Here is a 15,810-nt window from a genome sequence, read left to right on the forward strand (position 1 = left end):
TTCTATAGTCAGCTGAAAAAAGAGGAATTCTTATTATTTAAGAGGGTCAACCACTAGCAAAAGGAAAAAGAAAAAAATAGCAAATTATCCAGAAAGAAACCAGCTATGGAGAAGGAATTCCTCTATACATCTTCCTTTCTATCTCTTTCCAGAGTTGTAGCAGGGATAAAAGGTTTGTCTCTCCTCTCTCCCACTGGCAATGACACCTGGCAGTAAAAAAAAACTCAACCAGCAGAAGATATTATGCCCATTACAGAGCAAGCCCAAAAAGTTTAGTAATAGTCAAGTTGAGCTTTAGAGAAGAGCAAGCCTAGGAACTCTAGCAGAGAAACATGCCTAGCAAAAATGCTCTACCCAGAGAAAACAGGTTGAGAACACCCTGAGAAGAGACTCCTTTTCAAAAGGCCTTTCCTAATTCCCTTAGTTGTTTGTGTCTCCCCAGAACTACTATATATTTCTTGGGTATATTCACTACTCATTTACCTATGAACAAATGGCCTCCCTCTGGCAGAATAGGTAAGCTCCTTTAACTGTCTATTTATATTTATAACTAAAACACCAAGCACAATGGTACTGTTTGGTTGTTCATTGATTTGAATCAATCTGGGGATTTATCAGGAGTGAATATCAAATATATAGCCCTCAATACACCCAAATGGAGCCCAAAACAAATTAAAAGTGGGAAATATTAAAATGTTAAAATAAATAAAAATAGAGTAGGACAAGAATAATATTATTCTGTAGTTTTCTAAGTCAATATGCAGTATCGTTATGTAGAGTTTAGAGGCCCTGTTTCTATTTGAGTTTGACACCACTGGACTAGCTCAGTGGATTTTTTATGCATTGTTTGTGTTACTACGTGTTGTTAATTGCTTTTTTTCGATCTTCTGAAAAAATTCAATGCTGTATTTAGTATCTATGAAAGTTTGGGAGGGGGAAGGTGACTGGCAGTATGGAAGCATAAGGAAATTTTTTTTATAAAAGGTGTAACTGGAGCTGAGCACTGAGAAAAGTGGAGGATTCTAACAAGTGGAAGGGAGTAGTGAATTTCAAGCATAAGGAAACAACAGGAATAAAATGACAGAGAAGGTAGATGGAATGTTGAGTTTGGGAAACAATGTGTAGACCAATTTAGACAGAATGTAGTGTGTGATTGTGGGGAATAATAACAAGAAATGTATATAAAGATAAGCTGGGACTTGACTGTAGAGTTTTTCATAAGTAAGATTATGCTTTAACATAAGACGATCAAGAACCATTAAAGATTTTTTAATGGAGATATACTATGCTCAAACCTGTGCTTTAGAAAGATTATCTGGCTGTTATATCTAACAATGAATTAGAGTGGGAAAGGACAAGAAAGAAGAAAGACCAATGAGGAAGAGAGATGAAGTAGGGTTATGCAAAGTGAAAAGAAAAAGCTACAGATGGACCTCTGACACAGATGACAACAGGGAGATTTCCATATGAATGATGAAAAATACAAGAGGAAACAAAGATTCAACAAATTAAAAAGAAGCATTGGTGTGGCTCCTATTTTTAAACTCTTTTAAAAATGTTGAGTTCCAAATTCTCTCTCTTCCTCCCACCTTTCCTATCTCAATCCCTCTCTCACTTCTCACCTCTTCATGAGACAATAAGCAATCTGAAAGAGATTTTATTTTACATGTGTAATCAGATAAAACATTTTTTCCATATTAGTCATTTTGTGGAAGAGCTCTCAAACAATGAAGGAGAGGGAAGATGAGAATGAGGAGAACAAGAGTAAAATATAGTATGTTCTGGTCTGCTATTAGATTCTTAGTTCTTTCTCTGGAGGCAGATGACATCTTTCATCGTGTGTCTGGGATTGTCTTAGATCACTGTATTGCTAGAATAACTAGGTCATTCACAGTTATTCATCCAGAAATACTGCTGTCACTGTGTACAATGTTCTTCTGGTTCTACTAACTTCACTTTGCATCAATTCATGTAAGTCTTTCCAGGTTTTTCTGAAATCAACCTGCTTCCATTACAATCATATACCATAACTTGTTCAGTCATTCCCCAATTGATGGACAACCCGTCAATTTCCAATTCTTTACTACAACAAAAAGAGCTACAATACACATTTTTATATAAATAGGTCTTTTTTTCCTTTTTGGGGAAATATTTATATTTCTGGATCTCTGGGATCTAGACCTAGTAATGGCATTACTGGATCAAAAGACAGGCACAGTTTTAGAGCCTTTGGGGCATAGTTGCAAACTTTTTTCTAGAATGGTTGGATCTGTTCACAACTCCAACAATAGTGCATTAGTTTCCCAATTTTCCCATATGTTCTCCAACATTTATGATGTTACTTTTCTGTCATATTGGCTAATCTGATATGTAAAAGATGGTATCTCATTAATTTCCATTTCTCTAATCAAGAATGATTTAAAGCATTTTTATGTGACTTTAGATAGCTTTGATTTCTTTGTCTACAAACTGTCCATTTATATCCTTTGACCATTTGTCAATTGGAGAATGACATTTTTTAATAAATTCAACTCAGTTCTCTATATATTTGAGAAAGAAGACATTAATCAGATATACTTGCTATAAAAAGTTTTTCTCAACTTTCTGTTTTTCTTCTACTCTTGGTTGAATTGGTTGTGTTTGTACAAAAACTTTTTAATTTAACATAATAAAAATTATCCATTTTACATGCTATAATCTTCTTTATCTCTTTTTTGTTCATAAATTCTTCACTTATCCATGGATCTGATAAGTAAACTATTCCATGCTCCCCTATTTTGCTTACAGTATCACTTTTTATGCCTAAATCATGTAACCATGTTGAACTTATCTTGGTATATGGTGTGAGGTTGGTCCATCTCCAATCTCTGTCACATCATTTCCCAAAGTAAACCTCTTCTTAAAATACAGAATGATAGCCAGAAACCTACAGACTTCCAGGAAACAGAAGATATACTGATTGGGAGGGACAAGAACTGAAGCTAGCACAGGATTCTGGTTTGGGATCCAGTAGAAAATGAGTCAAGGTCAGCTAGAAGTAGGTCTGGGAATGAAACAACAGACTGCCAATGGGAGGGAATTAAACTTAGCTCTGAGGTTCAGGTTCCAGGTCCCAGTCAAAGGTTGAAGAAGGAAGCAGAAGTTTGTCCCAAGGGAGCCTTCCAATCAGGGACTACAGAATGAGAGGTAGAAGAAAGTACTCAGATATCTATCCAGAACTTTGTTAGAGCACAGTGGTGCTAGCATTGTAAGAAGCACTAAACCACTAAAAGAATATAATGGAAGGTAAGTTTCAGATCTAGACAACCTCATTTAGGAGTACAGGAGAGGTCAAAACCTAGCTCTAACACAAAGTCTCAATAAAGGGCCTGAGATTAGAGAAATAAGTAGAGAAGAGAAAATTCCTAATGCAGTAAAACAAATACTAAGAGTTAGGAGAATTTCAGAATAAAATCTCAGAATAAAAAATACCTCCGCAATGGTTACAAGATGATTTTTCCTTGCAGAAAAAGAAAATATATTGGCCACAATGACTCCAAAAACAAGTGGAAAAAATGAAGAGTTGAAACAGGAAACAATAGATAAAGTTAGGGTAATTGGAAGGAAGGCTTAGAATAGAAGGTAGACAATGTAATCCACATAGTAGGCAGCTTGAGAAAGAGAATGGAGCAAATAGAACTTTGATGTTCAAGGATACAGCTAGAAATGTTAGAACAAAATAATAATCTAAGAAAGTAGAATGTGAGGAGAAATTACTACTAAAAACTTCTGACCTGGGGGAGGGGGGAGGGAAGGCCTGAGAAGAGTTAAAGAATCACTGGAATCCTTGAAAACCATGATCAAACAATAAAGCAATAATAAAAAATAAATATCATATATCAAGAAAACACAAAAGAAAGCAGCTAGGAACTATTAGATTCAGAAGGCAAAGTGAAAATGCAAAGAATACACCAATCAACACTAGAAAGAAATACCAAATACATCAAAATTCAGAATTTTCAAATCAAAGAAAAACTGCAATAAGGAGTCAGAAAGGAATAGATCAAACACCAAGATAACAGTCAAGATTCATACAAGAATATGCAGTAATTTCTAGAAAACAAAGCAAATTTTATACCAAGACATGCCAAAAGGGGGAAAAAGTTGCATATTACCAAGAATAACTCACTCTGCAAAACTGAATATAATTTCATATGAGGAAAACTGACCTTTAATAGACAAGATGATTTTCAAGCATTCCTGCTGAGAAAACCAAAGGTGGGCTGAATCTTTGAAATTCAAGCATGACAAAGGATAAACCTAGAAAGGAAAATTCATTTGAGCTATTTAAAGGAACTAAGTAATGGTCAAGTGCTTATATGTATTAGGGATAGAAAAAAAACATTTTTTTCTTCAGAATACCAGTATCTTCAAAGGTCAAATAAAAAATTTTTTAAAAGTCAAATTTAGAGCCTCAATATGATTTTCTTCTCCTTCATTTGTTTTAAGAGGCTAAAGGAGAAGACAGTGAAGAATATAAAAGGGAAGAAGAGGGAAGAATTCACTATTTCTCATAACTGGAACACAGCAGAAGAATATTATATGAACACAGAAGTGAGAAAGGAATAGACAACTCATGAATTTCACTCTTATCTAAACTGGACAAAGAAAGCTGGAATGCAGAGATACACATAATATTTAGTTTTTAAAATGTAGCAAAATAAACACAGAAGAGGCCAAAGGCAAAGAAAGTATCACAATACTGAGACCCAGACAGCTTGAGCTCAGGGACTGTTCTAAGAAGCCTAGAAAGGTACTGAAGATAAAACACTCTGAACCAGAGGACCTCACACCTGGAGATGATCAGAATCACACCAGAATAAGACCAACACGAACCTATCTCATCACTCAAGACTACATCAAGAGGTGAATATTCCAGTAGCAAAAAGCCCAAATTCAGGAACTAATTTGATAAAAAGAGAGATAAATAAACTGAAGAAAATACTAACCACTACAAACAATTATTGAAAACATAACTATATATAACTGAAAGTAGATATTCAAAGGGTTTCAGGGGGAAAACATGGATTTTTTTTTACAGAAAGCACATGAGTACATGGAATAAATTAAGAGCAAAAAAGTGAAATAAAAGCTCTGTAAGAAAGAACTAGATGGAGAGAAAGTGGTAAACCTTCACTAAGAAATTGATTCCTTAAAACCAAAATGTATCAAAATCAATAGTTTCAAATGACATCAAAAAATTTTAAAATAGGTTTAATAAATATAAATATATATTATACAAATTAAATACTATAATAAAATAACAACCATACAATATATAATACTTATACAATAGTCTTTTGGCCCTGTTTTAGTTGTTGATACATATAATGTCTAATACTAATAAATTATATTATAGTATATATATATATTAGTCTTTTGAACCTGTTTTAATATTTCTCTATATCATATGTGTGTATAGGGTTTTTTTTAAAACAATTGACCTAGAAAACATATCAAGGAGAGAAAATTTAAAAGTCATTGAATACTCTGAAAATCATAATGAAGAAAAAAGTCTAGACACAATGTTTCATGAAATCATAAATGAAAACTATCCAGATCTATGAGAATTAGAAGGCCAATGTAAAATAGACAATCCACCAAAGAACTCCAAAAGGAAAAGTGTTCCCAATTTAAAGAATACTGTATTCAGATACAAACATCCAAAAAGAAACAGTTCTAGTACTCAGGAGAACACAAGATCTTCAAAGCTTCATAGGAGACCTTGTAATACAATAGTCTAAAAACTCAAAATATATAGACTGATAACTAAGAATATTTTTTACCCTTTAAAGCTGAATATAATCCTACAGTATTTTTTTAATGGAACAGACAACTTTCAAGTATTACTGATGAAAAGTCTAAATAGTAATTTTGAAATACAAACACAAGTCCAAAGAACCCTATTAAGATAAATTTCTTTGAGCAACTGACAGGAGTTATATGATGGTGTAGTGTTAACATTATTATAGGAGGAGAAGAAATAAGTGTCCCTTCAGAACCTTAATGTCCACAAAAAAGATATGGGAAAACTAAATAAGAAAAGTATTAGTTCTAGATGTGAATTGGTTCTATTCTGAAGTTTGGAGAGAAAAAAAAGGGGGGAAGGATAAAATGAGGATATGCTAGTATGAAGAAAGGAGAAGTGGAACTTGCTAGTTTTTAAACCGGGTACATGAGAAGAATAGACCAAATGGAAGACGGGGTGAGGAAAGTGAGCATTAGATGAACACAGTTATTTGAAATGGACAAAGGATGATTAAAGAAATACACAAACAGTTTGGTGTAGAAATAGGTAAAATTCAATAGGGAAATAATAAAGAGTTCTGGTTCAGGGAGTAGAGTTAAAGGGAAAGATAAAGCTAGGGAGGGAATAGTAACAAGCAAAACAAACTTCCTGATCTTAACTGAGGCCATTATTAAAAGTGAAAATAGAAAAGAACAAGAATTCATTGGGATGCTTTAGATCACAGCAAACAATTGGTAAATGATGTAACAAATTGGCATATGTGAAACTAAAGGAATATTATTGGAAATAATATTATTGTGGGGTGAGAAATGATGAAAATTCTGAAATAATTTCAGAAAATCCTAGATAACATGAGCTAAGGTTAGATGACATAAGCAGAACCAGAGAACAATTTGTACAAGGATGACAACATTGCAAAAAAACACAGCTTTTGAAAAGTTTAACTCTAATCAGTCCTGCAATGTGCAATTAAGTATGCATATAGCATTTTTTTAAAAAGAGAAAATATGCCATGTCTCCAGAGGACCTGAGATAAAGCAGGTGATCCATGATCTAACAGAAAAGTAATGGACACAAAATGCAAACACACATTTAGGGATGTGGTCACTTCATTTTGCTTCACTCTTTTTATTTGTTATGAGGTGGGTTTTTTCCCACTTTTTTTTCTCTTAATAGGAGAAAGGTCAAGGAATAAAGGGGATTAGCAATATTGATGCCAAAAAGAGAAGGCAGAAAATGCAAAAAAAAAAATGGAATTTCAGAATAAAGCAAAGACAAGCAGAAAAATTTGGTAAGTGATATATAAAATGTATTATATACATTTTAATAAAAAGGGAGCCATGATATATAAAGTCAAATTTATATGGATTTCTCTGAGTTTTGTGTGTATGGATTTGGGGAGAGTTGATGTTTAAGTTCAAAACAAAAAAAATTAAATTATATGAAAAGAAAAAATAAAGAGGGACTATCTAGGAAAAATAAGAATAAGGTATAATGGAGAAAAAAAATAGGTCATAATCATTAGAATGGACTCAACCATCAAATAGAAGTGGATATCAGAAGCTATTTAGAATTAATCAGAAATTTAACTTAAACTTATAAACAAATATATCCATTTATAACAAATTTAAATATAATTTACATTTTCTTCATAAGAAATACATTTGAAACATAATGAATCATAAGGTTAAAACAGAAAGTTGGAATAGAATCCATTATTAGTTGAATCTAAAAAAAAAGTATGTGTGGTAGTCATGAGCTCAGAAAACAGACATGGTTAAAGAGATAAAGAGGGAAATTACATTGAATCTAGCTCAAAGGCATCATAGATAATGAAGCAGTATCAATACAGGGATCAATATGTCCTGCAGAAGCCAGAATCTGGAAACAGAAAGGAGCTTTTCAACCTCATGTCCACCATGCAGCATCAAAAAGTGATGATGACTCGCCAACTGGCACTCAGGAGAGACTACATGGCTGGGAGAGATTAGATGTGAATAAGATGAACTCAGCAGGAGAGATGTGTGACTTTAGCAGAGGACTTGCAGTCCCAAAGCATCAAAGATGCCCCTCCACATATATGCCTCCATCACCTGCATCCCGAGAGTATGTGACTCACCACACAAATGGTCCCTAAGAGGCCCACTCTTTTGTCTGACCACGAGTATAATTGTGGATGGTATAGCCCAGCTTTATTGAGTGTGTGTTGGGGGGAAGAGGCTGCTACTTTTCATATTGTATTGATCAGGGGATGTTCATGAGTTGAGTTTTGAGGGAACACAGACCCAAAAGTACTGTGAACTGTGTTCTGGGGGAACATTGTCTGAATTGTGAGTAATACATCAATAGACCCACACTTTGAGATAAAAATTAGCTATCAGGAAATAGCAAAAAAGTTCACATTTACAAAGTCTGACATGATTTTTTTTCAGCTCTCATGTTTTTGTTTTTTAATTTTCTTTTCTGTTCCATTTTATACTCCAAAGCTATATGAATGCCTGTATACATCAGTGGGGGCTCAAATAAAATTTACATTAAAAGGACTGATAACCTCGTGAGATACTTGATAAACCCCATTTTATAGATGAATAAACAAAACCTCAGAGAGCTTAAGTAAATTTGCCCAGGGTTATATTGCTAGTAAATGCCAAACCTGGAACTGAAACCAGGTCTTTAGATTCCAAATTCAGTGCTCTCTCCACTAAAAGACTAGAGAATGCTTTTTACCCCCTCCCATTCTCCTGCTCTGTTTATTCAACGTTGACTGACAACTCTGCTTTATTTCTAGTCTCTTTTACCCACTCAATGAAAGGTTTCTGCCATAGGCCCCACACTACTGTCAGAAGAATGACAGGGATTCGGGGAAAGCCAGTTCCCAAGGGGTAGAACTAGACTATACAGTTACTCTTTAAAAACCATGAATGTTCACTTCCATATAATCAGCCCCTATATACTCCTCCCCTATATATTCTCCAAGCAAAGGCATACACTAACTATAATAGAAATTTACCTTTCTCCTTTGTAAGAATCATGCTGGGCTCTTACATATAAAAGCTACAAATATATATATATATGTGTATATATATATATGTATATTCTCATAAAGCTAATGATGAGGTGCTATATGGTGCAATGGATAAAGCACTGGCCCTGAAATCCAGTAGACTCACATCTTCATGAGTTCAAAAAAAATCTGGCTTCAGACACCTTCTAGCTGTGTAATCCTGGGCAAATCACCTAATCCTGAAGGGCCTCCGTTTCCTCACCTGTAAAATGAGCTCGAGAAGGAAATGGCAAACCACTCTCCAGACTTTTGCCACAAAAATCCTAAATAACATCATGAAGAGTCAGGCACAACTGAAGCAACTGAAAATCAACAACAAAAATAACCAACAAGTAGGATTCACCCCTTAGAAATGACTGACAAGTTGGAATTATGGCCAAAGATCCATAAAACTGTGCATACCTTTTGATCCAGTAACACCACTACTAGGTCTATATCCCAAAGAGATTTTTAAAAAGGCGGGGGGGGAGGGGGGCTTCAGGGGGAAGGACCTACTTGTACAAAAATATTTATAGCTGCTCTTTTTGTGGTGGCAAAGAATTGAAAATTGAAGGGATGCCCATCAAATGGGGAATGGTGAGCAAATTATGGTATAGCATGGTGATGGAGTGCTTGCTATTGTACTATAAGGAATGATGAGCTGGAAACACCTAGGTGCACTGATGCAGAATGAAATAAGAAAAAACATTGTACAGAGTAAGAGCAATACTGTACAAGAACAACTGTGAAAGACTTAGCTACTCTCAGCAACACAATAATCTGAGACAATTCTGAAGAGCTAATGATAAAGAATGCTCTCCACCCCCAGAGAAAGAATTGTTGGAGTTAGAATGCAGATAAAAACATACTATTTTTCAATTTAGCTTGTTTTTTTTTAAATTTTGGAGTTTTGGTATTGTGTGAATATTCTCTTATACAATAACCAATATGAAAACATGTTTTGCATGATAATACATGTATAACCCAGATTAAATTGGGAGGAGGGGAGGAAAGGGAAGGAGGGAGACAATTTGGATCTTATAATTTTGAAAACTGTATTTTGAAAATTATTATTATATGTAATTGGGAAAATATTTTTTTAAAAAGAAATGTCTGAGTAGGAGTTATCATAAAGTACCTTGGAAGTCAGCTAAACTTGAAAATTGAGTCAAGTATGCTTGACCATCCAGGGAAGGTTCTAGGTATACATCTGGAATCTGAAAATGATCTGAGAGTTGGAACTATTGCTTAAGAAATGAGCTAATGTACGTATAGGTTTAGAAACAGGAAGAGACAGGGGTTTCCACAAAAAGTTTAGTATTTGCAAAGGGGCTTCGTAGAAGCCTGACAACTACTTAGCAGTCACCTGGCTAATGGGCAGACTAAGAAGTGTGCTAAGAACAAGAGGTGAGGAGGTCTTAGCCCTAAAGCAGAGGTTCTTAAAGTATTTTTTCCTCATAGTACCCCCTATATCAACCTCAGTGAAAGGGAGACTTGGGCTTTATGGTCATTGAAAAATTTGGTAAATAGAAACACACAAGACATAGTTTTATATTTAGATGTAGATATAGATATAGATATAGATATAGATATAGATATAGATATAGATATAGATATAGATATAGGTTTTTTTTCAAAAGATATCTTCTCTAGTGTGGTGAGGGGAGTTAGGAAGGGAGATACTGGGGAATTTTAATGTGGCCAATAAACAAATAAATTAACAACAAAAAAAGACTTGAGACATCTGACTTCATTACAACTCCTTATAGTTCTTGTGAATTTGAAAGTCACAAAAAACAAACCAGAACTGTAGGATTTCAGAGAAACCCAGAAGGAACCAGGGGTGGGAGAGGGAGAAGAATCAGTGCTCACTTACATTAGTTCCACCAAATTCTTGTCCAAAGTACTGGTTGGATTCCTAAACCCTTGTTCCTCAGGGTCTTAATGCTGTTCTATATTCCTGGGCCGCTGTCTCTTCTCTCTACATACTTTCTTCTGGTGATTTCATAAGCTCACATGGGTTCAATTACCCCATCTGTGCTGATCTACATATCCAGTCCTCGTTTCTTTCTCTCCTTATCTCTATGTCTACATCACTAAATGCCTGCTGGATACCTCTAGGATGATGTCCCATGATGTCTCACTGGCATCTGAAACTCAATGTTTTCAAAACTGAAGATACTTTTCTTCTAGAATCCTACCCCACCTTCCTAACTTTCCTAATTCTGTCAGGGGCCCCACCATCTTTTCAATTCCCTAAATTTATAAGCTCAGACTTCCTTAAATCTCAAGTCATTTCTATTCTACCTCCACAAAATATCTTGCAACTAAATAAATCTCTTCTCTCATTATAACCACTCTCGTTCAGCCACCTAACTGATCTTTCTGATTTCAGTCTCCCTCTTCCATCCATGCTCTACAACACTGCCACGTTGCTGTTCTTAAGGCATTAATTCTGACCTGGTCACTACTCTGCTCAGATAACTTTAATGGCTCCATGTTGCTTCTAGAATAAAGTAAAAACTCTTATTTGGCATTTAAAACACATAGACTAGATCCAAAATATCTTTCAAGAGTAATTTCACATTATTTTCTCCTTCCTGTGTACTATATAACTTCCAAACTGGTCCAATTACTTTTCTACCTTACATGATGCTCCACTTCCTGCCTTCATGTATTCTTTTGTACAAACACTGTCCTACACTTGAAATGTTTGTCCTTCTCATCTTTGCCTCTTGAAAACCTTACTTCCCATTAAGGCTTAGTTCAAATGCTCTCTCCTACACAATACACAAGACCTTTCCAAGCCCCTCCCCTCCTCGATTTTTGGTGCTCTTTATCATACCCAGAATTTCTTTGTATTTACTATGGGTGTATAGTATGCTCATTTATGATAGGCATGTTGTTTTCTTTGGGAAAAAAATAACTCCTTAAAGGCTTGAATTGTTTTGTTTGGTTGGGGGAAGGGAGTCATTGGGAGGGAGCTTTTTTCCTGGCACATATTTGGTGCTTAATTGCTTGTTAAATTGAATCCAAGGCCCAAGAGAAGAGTTTATTTTCAATAAATGATTGGTAATGTCGAATGCAACAGGTCAATGAAGAATTGATAAAAAGCCATTGGATTTGGCAAACTGGAGGTAAGCGCTGATCTTTAACAAGCTAGTTTCAGTTGAAGAGGGAGTGAAATATAGTTAAAGATTTCATATAAAGTAAAGAAATTGAAAAAACAAATATAGATTTCTAAAGTATGTTTGAAAAAGGAAGGAGAGAATGATATCTAAAGGATATAACAAGGTAGAAACAAAGTGGAGGTATAGTATGGGGAAAGGACAGAGAAAGCATCTCTCCCCTGCCTGAAATAAATCCCAAGTTTATGCTTACCTGTTCTTACTTCCCCTTGGCTTATGCTACCATATTGACCACTCCATTTCTACATACATAAAACAAAGCTTATATTAAGCTTTATGAGGTATTGTAACCTCTCCCATGGACTCATAGAATATATAAATTGAAGACAACTCAAGGATTATCTAATCTAACCCAATGTGAACAGAAATGTCATCTTCAATAATACCAGCTTGGTCAACTAATTCCTAGCTGAAAATGGCCACCACCTCCTGAGGTTGTCCATTCATTGTACTTTTGAAGACCTCTACTTATTAAGATATTGTTCTTTATTTGGGGCCAAAATCCATCTCTGTGACACTTTCCCATGATGATCCTAGCATTCTCCCCTTCAGAGCCAAGCAGAACAAGTCTAATCCCTTTCCTACTTGGCTGGCTTTCAGATAATTGAAAACAGCTATCATAGGCTCCAGGAGTCTTTTCCTCAATTCAACTCATTCATTTAAGCACCTATTGTGTAAAAAAGAATCACACAAAAGGATATAAGGAAAAAATAGAAAGTTATTTTCCTCAAAAGACTCAAATTTTTTACATTAAACATGCCACGTCACTTTAAATGAACCTTCATTCTGTTCAATCCATCAACAACCACTTACTAAGCACATAACTGTACTACATACAAGGTACTGATCTAGGTACTGAATTTACAGACAAAACTAAAATAGTCCCTTATGGAATGCTAACCACATCTAGAGAAAGAACTGTGGGAGTAGAAATGCAGAAGAAAAACATATGATTCATCACTTATTTATATGGGTATATGATGTGGGGTTTCAGTTTTAAAAGATTAAAAATGAACAAAATGGAAATAGGTATTAAATGATAAAATATGTATAACCCAGTGGAATTACTTGTCATCTCCAGGGATGGGGAGGGAGACTACATGAATCATGTAATCTTAGAAAATGTATGTGTAAATTTGTCACTGAAATAAAATAAAGGGGAAAAATAATTCTTTATATTACATAAGAACAATGTAATAGTTTTTACAGATAAACAGATTTAGAATATATGTAAAATAAAAAAATATGTAAAACAATGATTGGGATTGGGGAAAGGGATGACCCTAACAATTTTTACATTAGCTTGAAGTAAATTATTTAATTTTTGGAACTTCTGGAATTTTGAACATTTACTGTAATTTATAATATACCTGCTGTGAAATACTTGAATAAAGAGGATAAGAAAAATTTTTAAAAATCAAGAAAGACCTCTGGAGGCAGCTCTTAAGAGAAACCTTGAAGGATGTTAGTAATTCCAGAAGATAAGAGGTCAAGAGGAACTCAGACATGTGAGGCAGCCTGTGCAAAGACAAAAAGGTAGAAGATGGATTGTTTGATACAGGGAAGAGAAAGTTTAAAGTTTGCAGAACACTTTACATATATTTGATCCTTACAAGTCTATGAGGTAAGTTGCCCAAATATTATCCACCCCATTTGAGGAAATTACTAAGGCTTAAAGAAATTGATTGACTCACGTTTGCATAGCTAAGTAAATGTTAGGAGTCAGGACTTGAATCCAGTCCTCTGGTTCTAAATACAGTCATGGAGGTAACCCTGGGTTATATCAGGCTATATCAATAGAGTGTCACCAGCCAAGCACACTTAGGCTGCATGTCTCTTGTCTGAGGGGCATGCTAGCTAAATTCAAATAGACATGTTGGTTGGCTGAAGGGTGAAGATTTTTCAGCCACAGGAGCTCTGTGAACACTGATTTTCTAAGTCACAAAGAAGTTGCCATTTGAATCAATGGAAGGGAGGTCCACAACAAAGAAATGACAGATCCTTGAAAAAAAATGACTAATGTGCATTTTAAGAAATCAATCAACATATATGCTATTGTGATCTTTCTGTGGAAAGCAGGAAAAAGAAGAAATTAAGACTTTTTACATCAACATACTTTAAGAATTCATCTTTCAAAAAATTGCCTTTTTTCGGAAGAGGGGGACACATCATTGCAAGTTGAATTTAAAATTATCCCAGTAGTCACTGCTAGATACTGCTGACAACTGGAGTTTATGTGGCCATAATCATTGTGTCATATCTATTTTCCTAAGTATTAAATATATTTGAGAAATTCATTTTCTTTTTTGTTTCTTTATCAAAAAAAAAAGAAAGAAAGAAACTGTTAAAGTATTGTCAGCCACCCAGAGAAAATGGCAGAAGAAATTGTCTAAAGCAATATGAAACCTCAGTGCTTATGATCATGAGAGCATGAAAACTATCATTACTTACTAATGAAGTGAAATTATTCAAAAAGTATAACAAAATAAGCAAATAAAATAGCCTTCCCAAACACTTTTCATCAATCTGATTTTTTTTCCAGCTAATTTCCTTTTCTTTCCAAATCTAATATAGGACAGTTACACACAGTTTTCATCCATCAGCACAATCATAAGAGTAAAGTCAATTTAATATATTTAATAATGTATTTAAATCAGTAGAGCTGAAAGAAAATTTAAATCAATAAAAGCTGTATTATAGGCAGCCTTTCCTCTGAAAGACTTGCTTTTTTCCCCAGATAATTCAATTCATAGCACCAATCAATATTTAAAATACAAAATATTTTCAAAGACTCAGTTATGATGATCCCTGGTATAGTTGGGGAGGTGGGGTTAACTCAACGAAAACAGTTATTGAGCAGCCAAAAGATTTAGGCTTTTTAAAACAAATTAGTACTACTAAATTAGGCATATCTAAGCAGACATTAATATTTTTAATCTGATTTGTAGATCATTTGAGAGATATTTTAGAAATTTCTATAGAAAGGCAACTGAGTTCACTGATATGTAGGCACTAAAAAAATGTAATCCCAAACATGTGCTCTAAGTATATGCTGAACAACAGTTTAACCAGGAGTTAACAATGAGTTACTGTAACCTTGACTATATCAAATCAACCCTTATTCTTATTAATAAATAAACAAGAGATAAAATTGCCCCTCAGAGGAAGGACTAGTACTAGACAAAACCAGTGATTAGAGCAATGATCATGGTGGGATGGGACACTCCCTCTATACAGGGAGAGGAGAAGACTAAATTGAGAACACAAGCAAACATAAACCAAAAGGACAGACTAGTTTATTCAGAGCACCAAGATCCAGGGGATTAATTAAGTTGGAAAAGGGAAAACAGTGGCTAGTTGTAGGAGCAACTCAGATAAAGAGGTCAGTAATGTATCAAGAAACAAAATACATAGAATGTCAGAGGAAATGGAATTTATGTGACTCAAACAATCCCCAGACCCCCCCCCCTCAAATTATTTGTATTTACTTTGTATGCATTTTATACCTACTTCTATGGGAATATCTTATATCTCTCCAGGAGAATGTGACTTCCTTCAGGGAAAGGTAGATTTCATTTTTATCTTCACATCCTGAATATAATACTTTGGGCAAGGTCGGTATTTTATAATGTTTGACGAGGTCAACTGAATTTCATTTCTGTGACCCATCACACCCACACACACCTTACCCCACACGAGGGAGGGAGAAAGTGCTCCCATTGGCTGCTGGTCAGAGTGGAGGGAAAAGTGAAAAAATGTCATCAGGCATAGCAGAGAGGGGGAGGGAACAG

Source organism: Gracilinanus agilis, chromosome 3 (assembly GCF_016433145.1).
Source record: "Gracilinanus agilis isolate LMUSP501 chromosome 3, AgileGrace, whole genome shotgun sequence".
NCBI lineage: Eukaryota > Metazoa > Chordata > Mammalia > Didelphimorphia > Didelphidae > Gracilinanus > Gracilinanus agilis.